This window comes from Mytilus edulis, chromosome 8 (genome assembly GCF_963676685.1).
Source record: "Mytilus edulis chromosome 8, xbMytEdul2.2, whole genome shotgun sequence".
Classification (NCBI taxonomy): domain Eukaryota; kingdom Metazoa; phylum Mollusca; class Bivalvia; order Mytilida; family Mytilidae; genus Mytilus; species Mytilus edulis.
Window position 1 is genome coordinate 17667207 of NC_092351.1, and position 13418 is coordinate 17680624.

General features: G+C 34.6%; 1 long non-coding RNA gene across 1 annotated transcript; it reads right to left on the reverse strand.

Moving 5' to 3' along the window:
• Positions 1-11131: 11131 nt before the first annotated feature.
• LOC139484968 (uncharacterized) lies at positions 11132-13090 on the reverse strand. Its single transcript, XR_011655214.1, has 3 exons — positions 12997-13090; positions 12092-12219; positions 11132-11497 (listed from the first exon to the last, which is right to left on the reverse strand). It is a non-coding gene; the product is annotated as an uncharacterized lncRNA (long non-coding RNA).
• Between the last annotated feature and the right edge of the window lie 328 nt (positions 13091-13418).

The following is a 13418-nucleotide window of genomic DNA, read 5'->3' on the forward strand; positions in this document are numbered from 1 at the left end:
GCTCAAGTTTGGATGCGTAAAATTGGCAAACTTATGCAAACCGACTGTTTCACCTAAATTTAAATAAAGAATACAACTCTAAAAACCAATATCAACAACAACTTCAAAGCAATATCAACAAATACTTTAAACCAATACCAACAAGAACTTTAAAGCAATACAAACTATATTATTATTAACTTTCTGTTTCCATAACAACTTCAGGCCACGAGTAGACACAGAGTGCGTTTGATTAGTAATTTGCAGTCGACAATGGGATTATCCACGACATACCTTATTGCTGATCAATCGTAATCTAGTGCATTGGACCCATATATTCCAACCCGAAAAAACAAGGATATAACAAAGCCATAGCTTAAAGAGTTAAAAAGTGCCATCCATTATACTGACATAATACCATATAAAAATAGTGAATACAAAACAGCTGGGAACCATAAATCAACAATCAAAAAGGAAATAATCTTGACTTAAACATTCTCTTTGTACGTATAGACTCTCCCATATTATATTCTGAATAAAGACTGCTGGTCAGTGAATTGCAGTCGATAGTGGGATTATCCACGACGTACCTTTTTGCTGATCAGTTGTAAGAGGTTTTTTCTCCAAGTCAGACAACAAATATAAAAATGGCAAGCAATTCTGAAATGCAAGTCGTAAGAAGGAAAGAAGATGCAAAAATACACAGAGAGATCATAAAGAATTATTCCCTTAATGTAGATAAAGCACTGCTAAAAAAGCTAGAAGCAACTCAGCGCTCCACAATCATGGAATACAAGCAAACAAATGGAGGACTAGTCATTAAAGCAGATGCAGCAACATTTGAACTTCTGAAACATGCAACTGTTGCTTATTTCGAGGATTTGCCATGCAATATAGGCAAAGCCACTATCCAAAGAGAAACTGACAGTTCGAAAAATGCCACGGTGCAAATAACTATAAAGATGAAAGAAAAATGTGGCAAAACCTACACAGTCAACCTGTACCTTACTACCTGTACATTAATGGTAAATGGGAAAAATCCTGAAAATTTTGGCGACAGAGACATAAAGGAAATACATAAGCTTACAGAAAATGTGAATAATGGAGATAAGAACAAAACCATCACTAAATTAAATGAGATCATGAAAAGCAAACTTGAACAAGCTCTACAAGGAAAAAGAGTACAACCAAAATATGCAGATAAAGATGAAAAAGTCAGCATTCAATGTTTCAAATGTACCAAGAATTGTAGAACAAAAAGCACATTCTGTAACGCAGGCCGACATTGGGTACACTACAACTGCCAACGCCTCTCAACAAAGGAGATCGAATTGTTAGAAAAGGAAGAACTTGAAGACTACACATGTCGAATATGCCAAGATGTCAACCTGAAAATATTAGAAAAAGTATTGTCTCCAGTAAAAAAAGGTGCAAGCAGTAAAACGTCTTACCATCACAATGACGTACCAGCAATCACCCAAGAAATAAGCAGTAGCCGTAATGATGACTCAACTGAAAAAAGTCCTGAAACATGCAATATATGTGACACAATCATAATGGAAGATAAATATGAAATCTGTGATATTTGTAATGATATAGCTCATCCTGAGTGCATGACAATCAGTGGTAACAGTCTCACATGCCACTCCTGCTGCAACACAATCGAAAGACTGGAACCAACTCAAGATGAAAATGAACAGATTGATACTAGCCAAACATTTATAAAGTCTTGTGAATTGCCTGAAAATGAAGAAAACAACCCAGAGCAATCCCAGGAGACGGCTACTATAAGAACAAATAGGCCTAAAAGGCAGGAACTGCATAACAATCATGAAATAGCAAATAACAACCAACAATATGCACAAGAGAAAAAGACAAACCAGAGAAATGGGAAAAAAACAACACAAAGGACAAACCTTGATCCATTCCCAACTCATGAACAATCAACATCAGAACGTATTGAGCAAGATGAGGTTGCAATTGTAAAACTAAGAGAGATCCGTGAGAGAGAACTTAAATTGCGAAAGGCAGAAGAACATCTGAAAATGAAAGAAAAAATATTCAAAGAAGAACAGTCTAAAATAGTGCTCCCGGAAACTCGTTGCCAATACCTAGAATCCAAGAATTGTGAATTGGAATCATTAGTCAATACAATGAAACGTAGACTTGACATGAACACTAGTACTAATATCAGTAATCAGCAAGGTATGGGGCATTCAACACCATTAAATGAACAAATGCAAGGAAAAATTAACAACAGAATACTAGCCTTCCATGAAAAATTAACAAATCTCGTTATGGATCAGGTAGAAAATCAGCTACAGAAAGTAGCAGAGAACCTTAACATCACTGATGAAAGACTAGACATACATCATGAAAATAGGGTCAATAACCCAAGCTATGAAAGTAATCAAGAAAATGGTAGAGCTGCAATGAATATAGCCTCAACAGTAAGCCCGAGCGTACCTACAAACCCTGAGGTCATCAAGAACCCTCTCAAAGTTTGCAACGGCGTAGCACAAGTAAATATGAACTACCCGCCAAGAATAGAGTCTACAAGCTTAAAACCAGGGTGCAATATAATGACATCAGGATATAATGTAAATGAAGGCCATAGAGGACAAGTCTTAGGCCCTGATGCTATCAACAACAACGATATGTTCGGTACAACTTTCCGCCGCCTATGTATAATGCTCACCAGAATACAGGACAAATGACACCTATCATCATAACCCAGATGCCATTCGTACATAATACTGCCCCACAGGAAAGACCCACTATACCATCATTGCCGCAAAATTTAACATCAATCAACAGGCCTCAGTACATACAACCGAATAATAGAAAACATGTTACGGTACACAAGACCGGAGACGTAACGAGCAAAGCAGAAACAATAGTGCTAGAACCGATGTTTCTGACATAGAGTCAACTAATCTCAATCAACAAGTCTTAGTTGCCAACCCGTTAATTCCAAATCACCAACAGCATTTTTTAGGCCAACAAAGCCTCCAATGGCAGATCAGGTAGCACAACCAACAGAAGCCTCAAATACTAAACTGCAAATAGTATCATTCAACTGTAAAAGTATTAAATCATGCAGTGCAACGGTTATGGATCTGATTAGACAAAATGACTTTGTACTTATTCAAGAACATTGGCTATTTGAAGGACAATTAAATCTGATAGGAGAAATCGATGCAAATGTGAACTATGCCGCTAAAGGTGTGGATAAGTATGATCCACTCCCACCGATATATTTGCCAAGAGGTTATGGAGGAGTAGCTATAATATGGAAAATGAATTTGGATAGTATAATTAAAACATTAGATGACGGAAGAGAGCGTATACAATGCGTGGAAGTCTTAGGAAAAGATAATAACAATCTGATATTGATATCTATTTATTTGCCATCAACTGGAAGTCGAGATCATTATAAGGAATTTAAAGACACTATAAACCAACTTAATGAAATAGTGCTAAAATATCAAGATACGCATTACATAATAATTGGAGGAGATCTAAACGAAGACGTAGGAAACATCGATAGAATAAATAAGAGAAAGGACTATCTGGAAAAATTTGTAAAAGAGACTGGACTTAAATACGACAATGAAGGAAAGACATTCGTAAAGGTCAATGGAGAAGAATGCTCAGAATTGGACTACTTCCTACATAAACTTGGAAAAATCAAGCCAACACACAAGCAAGTGCTGAACAGCGGTATGAACAACACGTCGGACCATCATCCTATAAAAATGAAAATATTATATGGAATCTCGAATGATGCTGATTGCAAAAATCTAACTAAGGACTGTACAAACCGAGCTGTCAAATGGGATAAAGTTGATATTGACCTATATGTAGCCATTACAAATGAACAGTCAGATTCTATACTGAACATGCCGCTAGAAACATTAGAACAAGCTACATCCGTCTTGGAGCAGGTACATGGATTTCTAAATGATGCTGCCGCTACATGTGCCGCAAACAAGCCTAGGTACAACGCAAAACCTAAATTGAATGTATGGTCTCCAGATATAAAGTTAGCCCTAGACGAGATGCGTAAATATTATGCGCAGTGGGTCAAGCAAGGAAAAATAAAGGACCCTGAAAATAATATATACCAACAAAGATTAAGAACTAAAAAGGAATTTAGGCGACAGGTGCGAATTGAAAATGCTAAAGTCAAAGATACTGAGAAACAACGCATAATGGAAAAAAGAACAAAGGATACAAAACTATTCCATCAACTTGTAAAGATCAATAGAAAGAACAGGGGTAATGCTATCATGGATCTGCACGTAGGAGACATATGTATGTCTGGTGAGCAAAATGTTATGGAAGGCTTCAAACAGCACTTTAGAAACCTAGCAACTCCAGAGGAATCTACAGTCTTAGAGAATAGACAATATCACCAGCAAGTAGAATATGAAATAGGATTAATTACAGAGATGGTGAAAGATAAGAATATACCACCGGCCACACTAGAAGAACTACAAAAGGCCATCAAATCAATTAATAAAGGAAAATCAGCTGATATCTATGGAATCACTGTCGAACATATATTGCATGCAGGAAAAAATTTGGAAATGTTGCTGCTGAACCTCATAAACATAATATTCAAAGAAGGCAAGGTGCCAGACATGCTAAAGGAGGGATTACTCACCCCCGTGTTTAAGAACAAAGGCGAGAAAAACATGGCAACAAATTACAGAGGAATCACTGTATTACCGGTACTAAACAAAGGGATAGAAACAATTGTGAAATTAGGGATCAACCCAGCAGTACTTATAACACAAAATGTAACTCAACGAGGATTAACAGCAGGCTCAGGACCGGCAAATGCAGCATTACCAGTCGAAGAAATATACCGTGAAGCCAAAGACAACAATCAAGAATATGAACTTGTACTGCTGGATGCAAAATCAGCCTTTGATGTAGTTATACATTCCCATCTAATGAAGCGACTCTATCATGCTGGAATTGATGATAAACACTGGACAATCATTCAGAGTATGCACACAAATGCAACAAGTGCAGTTAAATGGAATGGCAAAACTTCAGAGCTATTTAATGTACTACAAGGAGTACGCCAGGGAGGGATCAAAAGTACGGATCTATACAAGCTTTACATCAATCCTCTACTAAACATGCTGGAAACATCAAATTTAGGATGTAGAATTGGAAATATACTCTGCAATACTAGCTCATGTGCAGATGATGTCGCACTCATGAGCAAAAAGACAACCAATCAATATAGCAAACACCTTTCCTGGCATGGAAGGATATAAACTACAGCCGAAAAAAAGCGTCGCTCTTAACATCAAACCTAAGCCAACAAAGAAAGAAACGCTACTGGAAGAATATACATTGAATGAAGCTATTATGCCAAGAGTTGACTCAGCTATGCATTTAGGAATAATCCGAACGAACTCTATGAAGCAAAATATCATAGCAAATATTGAGGAGAATATAAAAAAATCAAGAAGAAGTGCTTATGCTCTACTTGGCAGTGGCTTCCATGGTGAAAATAGACTGGATATGGAAACTATAATACACCTGTTTAAAATCTACATCTTGCCGGTGTTATTATATGGAATGGATCTACTAACACCACAATCTCTGGATATAGAGAAATTGGAAAAATTTCAAAAGAAAATGCTCAAGCAACTGATGTCACTACCAACTAATACACCAGATCCGGCAATTAACATCTTGACGGGAATACTACCAGTAGAAGCGCAAATACACTTAAAGGTCATGACCCTATTCATAAATGTATGTACCCAACCCAACGAAAGTTTAGAAAAACAACTAGCAAGGAGGCAATTGTGCATCAAGTCAATGAATAGTAACAGCTGGTTTATTCAAGTAAAAACAATCATGCTTAAATACGACCTAGGAAATGCAAGTGAGTGGCTAGATATTCAGATGAAAAAGGATGAACTGTTAAATAAAGCTAAAAAAGGTATCAATGCCTACTGGATTGAACGAACAACATCTCTAGCTAAGCTCTATACCGGCCTTCGATACCTTAACAGTGATATATTCATGCCAGAAAAATACATCCAATATTGCGAATCAAGCACCAATCTCCAAGAGACAGCAAGAGAGTACCTACCAAGATCAAACTATTAACTGGAACTTATATTCTACAACCTCTAAGATATAAGGTATACAAAGAAGGAACTGAAGATCATTGTATAGCCTGTGAGTGTAAAGAAGAGACATTAGAACATTTGCTTATAGAATGTGAAGCGTGGAATTACCTGCGAGATCCAATATTACAAACAATTAATAACCTACTAACCACAAACGGGAATGTGCGAGTAGAAGATCTCACATGTGAAATGACAATTCAAGTATTAATGGACATTACAAAAATACAAAAGATATACAGAATCACATCTGACCTGATATCTCAAATAGAATTCCAATCAAGAAGACTAGTGTTTCTCATACACAACGCACGATATCAACTGGTGATGAAAGACCAAGCAAAGAAAAAGGCTGCCTAAGAGTGGGGGCAAGGATGGAAGTACAGCAATGTAAAATTTAAACAAAACATTTTGAAAATTTAGTCTACTTAATACTATTATTAACAGTATAATCATTCTCATTAAATCTTAAGAGTTTCAGTTCATAAATATTCTGTGAATTAACTGTAAATAGTTGTAAAAACATCATCTTTCTAATTGTTCTCATAATACACAGTGTATAAATTAATGTCAAATTATCTTTAAAGATATAAAGGCGAATTCCTAAAGATCAAAGACCAAAATCTTGTCTTTTTTCATTTTGTAAATTATCTAAAAAGTGAATTATCTAAAAAGTGAATATGTGACCTAATCTGTAAATATTATATTAAATATTGATCAGTAAACCAAAAATAAAAAAATATATGAAAAATAACTGCTAAAAGTAAAAATCATAATTTTTCCTTTAATTGTATGTTAAAAGACTTAAACTGTAAACTTCCTATGTAAAAGTCAAAATAAAACCTGTAAACCTCCTTTATAAAAACACATAAAGACTTAAAAAATGTATATAGTGTATATAATGTTGGTGTGTTACGATTGTTAATTTATTCTTCAATTATTTTTTTGGTGGTGGAACTGTTCGACATACAATTTCGTATGGTTACCCTATAAAGGGTGTAAAGATCCAGAGAAGAAGAAGATCGTTGGTCGTAGTTAATAACCACAATATTAAAATGAACGTGCGTGTACCGTTTTGTCTTATTGAATAAAACATCCTATATAATTAATAAATATAAATATTTTTGAATTAATGTCAAAAATTATTGTTGGGATTTTTTTCATAAAATATCTATTGAACATTTTTACTGATCTTGAACTGAAAATATTGTACGTTTTATTTACCGTTATAACTTTGATAACCATTTCAATGAAAATATGTGTGAACAGAGTGTATATTATTTTGTCAAGTCATTGTATATTTCTCGATTTGAGGAGAATTGGTTTGAACTTTATCTTGCAGCAATTTAGCCTCAGGTGTACACGGGTGTGAATTGAAGCGTACACAGCTGTGAATGTTGTCATTTCGAATGAATTAACAGAAAGGGTATATACCTATTCCTGTCAGAACAGTAGATGTCTCCTTAAAACACTGACAAGTCTCATATACCATACCACATAGAACAGTAGATATTTCTAAAGAACACTGACAAGTCTCATATACCATACCACATAGAAACAGTAGTAGTCTCCTAATAAAACCTAACAAGTCTCATATACCATACCACAAAGAACAGTAGATGAGTCCTATAGACAATAACTAGTCTCATATACCATACCACATTGAACAGAGGATGTCTCCTTATAGACAATTACTAGTCTCATGCATCATACCACATTTATCTATACTAATATAGATACTAAGAGTAGAAAAGGAAATGTTCTACTTGAATGGAACATTTATCCTGCCATACTAGATACTTGATATTTATGCAAAACTGTATAATAACTATTCTAATTTTATTAACAAACTAATATACTAAGACACCATTGTATAAACAGTATACTAGTATCATATTCACAATCAATTTTAAATCTATTATACTGAATACATATGAAAATAATAATAAATGTATCATTTTGCTTTCTAGGGGGCTACTCATTAAAACTTACAAAAATACTAATTAAAATAACCAAATCGAAAAACACTACCTAGATTAATTAAAAAATAAATTGCCTAAATTATGCAATTTTAAGAACCTGCAGTAGAGCCCTGACAGGTGAAAAAATTATTTTAGAACCAGACTGGTAGAGCCCAGACAAGTATGAATTTTGAAAACTGAGAATTCCTGCGGTAGATCCCAACAGGTACTTTTAGAACCTGAGTGGTAGAGCCCAGACAAGTATGAATTTTGAAAACTGAGAGTTCCTGCGGTAGATCCCAACAGGTACCAAAACTAACTTAATTATCACCCTTAAATAAAACAAAGCCTTAATAATTTATAAGATGTATGAATGAATTGGGGGAAAATAATTTCCCTGAAATTAAGAAGGCCAAATTGAACGAGTAGCATGAGTGAAAGCCCCAAGAAATGATACAGGTACATATCTATATATAGTTAAAATAAAAAATAAAAAATAATTCAATATACCATTTAAAAGAATAAATACTTGAATATAATTTCATGTATGAAAATGAAAACAAACAAAATAAAATAACTACAATACTAAAATAATAAACAAAATGTAGTTCTAGGACTCCTTTGATGTAGAACAAAACATGTATAAGAATTAGGAACGACACATTCTGCTTTGTGCTTTGCAAACAGTTGTTGGATCAGTTCGAATGTGACGTTTATATCCATCAAATGACCATCTACCTAAAGTCTGGATAATGTGATCCTCAACCCCTGCTGCTGCTGCTGATGTAGCAGCACCAATTCGAAAGGAATGACCACAAAATTTACTATCATTATACCCGAATCTGAACAGCAAATCTCTAAGCAGAGATTTAAATGTATCTCTAGACAAAGAAGCGTTATTATACTCATCAAATAAATTGGAATCTGGTCTAGCTCCCTAATGTTTTCGTACTTGTAAATATCTTCGCATCAAATCAACTGGGTTGAAAATATACCTTCTCGAAATAGGTCCCATTTGGAGGAATTCAGATGTAATGTGAAATTTAGAAAATTTTATGTCTAAATAAATATTTTGAATTAAGAGTGTGTCCTGCCTTGCAATTTACTACTATACGTAAATTCACCACATTGGAGAAATCCAAAAAGCTAGATTAAATGAGCACTGCAACCGTAAGTCGACGAATTTGTTAAAGGGTCAGGATGCCCTATTCTTAAGTTATTATGCATAATTCCTGCTAAATACAATTCAATTGTACATGTTGTAGCATGAGCTATCTTAAGAGAAATCTTTCAATAGGTTACAAAATAAAATAAACAATCTTCATCTATTATTGGCACACTATTTATATACTCCTAACTAGTCATACCCTAAATGTTTTAAAACATAGAAAGCCAGAATAATAAGTTTAACTAAAACTTATACATAAGGATGCCTAGAAACCTGTGGTAGAACCCACAGGTGAAACAACAATTACCTGAGGTAGAACCCAGGTAGGTAAAAATACTTGAATACTGTAGTAAAACCCTGACAAGCGAGACATATAATAACATATGGTAATCCCCAGATAGGTGAAAAAAAACCAAAACAATAACATTTGGAAGACCAAAAAAAAATAAAGTAAAAATTCTTGAGACTGCATATAAAATAGAGCAGGTCTGTAGACATAATTTGCTACATGTATGTGCAATGTACGTACTGTGATACAATGTTACTGGATTGATTGATTGATTGATTGCTGGTTGCTTAACGTCCCAATGTTCGATTAATTGATTGCTGGCTGCTTAACGTCCCAATGTTCGATTGATTGATTGCTGGTTGCTTAACGTCCCAATGTTCGATTAATTGATTGCTGGTTGCTTAACGTCCCAATGTTCGATTGATTGATTCCTGGCTGCTTAACGTCCCAATGTTCACTGGATATATGAATGTTGAATCCTGCACAGCTGCATCTGCCAGATACCATAACTTTGAGTTCACTGGAACTGACAAGTCATCTAGCACTCCTTAGGCGGCTTTATAATTACAATTTCACCTACTATCATTCATTGAGAACCATAACCAGCATTCCAGCTGGGACTATTATGCTATGATAGTCCCAGATTCCTGTTGAAATATAAAACTAAAGCAGTATCATGTCTTAAACATCTGGTACAACCTAAACAGGTGAAAACAATATATGAACCTGTGCTAAATCCAGACAGGTAAAATCTTGAAAATGTGGTATACACATATCCTCAGTGATTGATATAATCTTGCATCCAGTTCATGTTGAGTTATGGGCATAGAAAACTCTAGAGGAAAGAACCGAATACAAGATAATATCTTAACGTTTCAGAAACCAAAATGTGGACTACAATGCACAATGCAATGCAGAAGAGCTCACTAGATATAGTGCACAGTTGTTTTTCAGTTATAAAACTACTCTGGAGCTCATAAAATGAAGCATTATAATCAAAATTTTTGTCATCAGAGATATATAATCTTATTTTTACCATTGTAATGAAAAAGCAAACACAAACATGCCAATACACTTGCCCTAATTGACCTTTCCCTTGAAAATCGATAAAGCGAAGGTTTGTTTTGTCAACATGATCCCATGGTAATGCTCATGTTTTTCTAATGCTGTCTCGTGCTCATCAACCCAAAATGCATACATGTAATACCAATATTGAAATATAAATATAAAAACATATCCACATTTTGGTACTTATGGGTGGGAGAGGGGGGAACTTATCAAGAACCTCATCAACCCAAACAGGCAATATGTATTGCCTGACCAAACATAGCCCTTAAACCAACCACCACTTGGATATTGAAAGAATGAGGATGTATCACATGTACTTCCGCCAAAGATATCAACCAATGAGGTTATACACATATCCTCAGTGATTGATATAATCTTGCATCCAGTTCATGTTAAGTTATGGGCATAGAAAACTCTATAGTCCATACAGCATATTTGCAGGCCAATCTCAAAATACACCACTAGCAAGGCTTTCCCTTAAGGAATAGTATTCCCAATACTCAAAACAAATTCAACACTTTTATTAAATATTATTCCTTTTAAAATTACGTTAAAACACTTCTAAACATTTAAAGATGCATGTAAACAGTTCTTTATAAATCGTTCATAATTCAATAAATTCTCATGAATTTGACCACATACGGACTTTTAAAAGTTGAGTTAAGGCAATGAACTCATATCAAAATGAACATTGTCATTATTCTAATAACATCTTCAGCATGTGGAAAGCTTGTAAGCAAAGGGACTTAACCTCCAAGTGTAAACTATGCTGGCTTGTCTCTTTCTTTACTGTTGTTGAATCAAACACACTCTTTACTTCATAATCAGGAACATTGACAATTGTATTTCCACTCGATTCTTCACATGTCTGCTGAAAATATATTAACCAATAACAAATTGTTTATTTGTACTAAAGACAGCATTAGTCACACTTTGAAAAGGAAAAATCCCTTTGCCTACAATCCACGTGGAAAACCACTAGGGAATCAGTGTCCCTCGAACTGTAGACAAAGAAATTTAAATTAAAAAATTTAACCATACATAAAATTTAAGTATACATTTGTACTAGTATACAAAATCATTCAACATTATATTTATTTATTAATTTAGATAAAACAAAACAAAACAAAAATATTGCAACCATTATTTAATCTCCCATGACAAAAAGATTTTTGTGACATATTTCAACACATCAATGAAATTAAATACACAATCAATAGAAAACATCATGAAATTACGGAAAAATTATTAGCATTACTTTTAAATAGGTTCATTTGAACATAAAGCTGCTTCAATCACAGACTTTTTTTTTTTTTTTTTTTTTTTTAGTTCCGTGCCATATTGGCATCTTCTGCCTTTCTCAACACAGACATGCATAATTTAGTGTAGTATCAATATTTTTCCCATTCATTATTTTCCTATTTTCAGAAATCAAAACATTACTTCAATTGTAATTTGTTCTCACCATATTCTGATTAGAAAAAATCCTTTCCTTTTAAAAAGGTTGTTCGAATTCATTGACATGAATCATCGTGCAATGTCATATTACTTCTCCTTCATTCGTCACCCTGTCAAAGCTGTAGGTAACACCATCTGAAAACAAAAACATTCTATTCAATTCTATGTACAATCAAACAGACCGCTGAACGCGGACCTCGACGAAGACACCTTATAATTCAATACACATCACTCCGATAAAAAACATGAATATCAAGTGACATGTTACACTAAATTATTCCACTTTCTCAATAATTCTATTCTTTTCTAACAAAGTCTTTAAATAGCATTTCTATCAGTATGTACGATGTAAAAATAAATGAAAAGTCCACAACACAGTCAAAAGTAACAAAAGAAACTATTTACCCTATAAACAATTTATTATTCTCCTTTCAACTACAATTTTCCAAAATGGCCAGAGCCCCCACTTCCACATATATTTTATATAGCGATAGCACTTTGCCCTGCGTTTAACCGGCGCACGGCATAACAAATATCTGACCACCTGGGTTGATAATAACTACCTATTAAGGCCTAAATCCCAAAACATTTTTGCCACCAAGGTCAAACATTACCATCTAGTTCTATCAAGAAGCCGCCAAGGCAAATATAAATGACCACCAAGGTCTTGACGCCCCGAAGGCTAGTATTTTTAATTCATTGTTGCCATCAAGGCAAATGTAAAAAATCATAAAAATGACCACCTAGGTCTATTGCCACCAAGGCATATAAAAATGACCACCTAGGTCTATTGCCACCAAGGCATATATAAATGACCACCTAGGTCTTTTGCCACCAAGGCATATATAAATGACCACCAAGGTCTTAAAGCCACCAAGGCAACTGTAAGTAAAAGTTAAAGAATATAGTTACTTTGCCGACAACACGTGGAGCACGACCTTCCCACAGCTTGGATATTGAAAGAATGAGGATGTATCACATGTACTTCCGCCAAAGATATCAACCAATGAGGTTATAACCCTAACAGTTATAAACATGCAATATCCAGAACCCAGACAGGTGAAAATCTTGAAACCTATGGAAGAACCATGATAGGTGAGCATTAGAACATACATGTGTATAACACCTGTGGTTGATCAAACACGAGTGTTTAGATGAGAATCCTCAGGTAGATTTAAACAAAACTTGGGCTAGACGGTAAGGCACTCAACCCTGCATGATTGATTGATAGATTGTTGGTTGCTTACCGTTCAGTGGCCATCCTGCATGAAAACCTGCTATTAATCAATCAATTCAACTACCTAAAAACCTATAGTACGGATGGTCATTCAAAT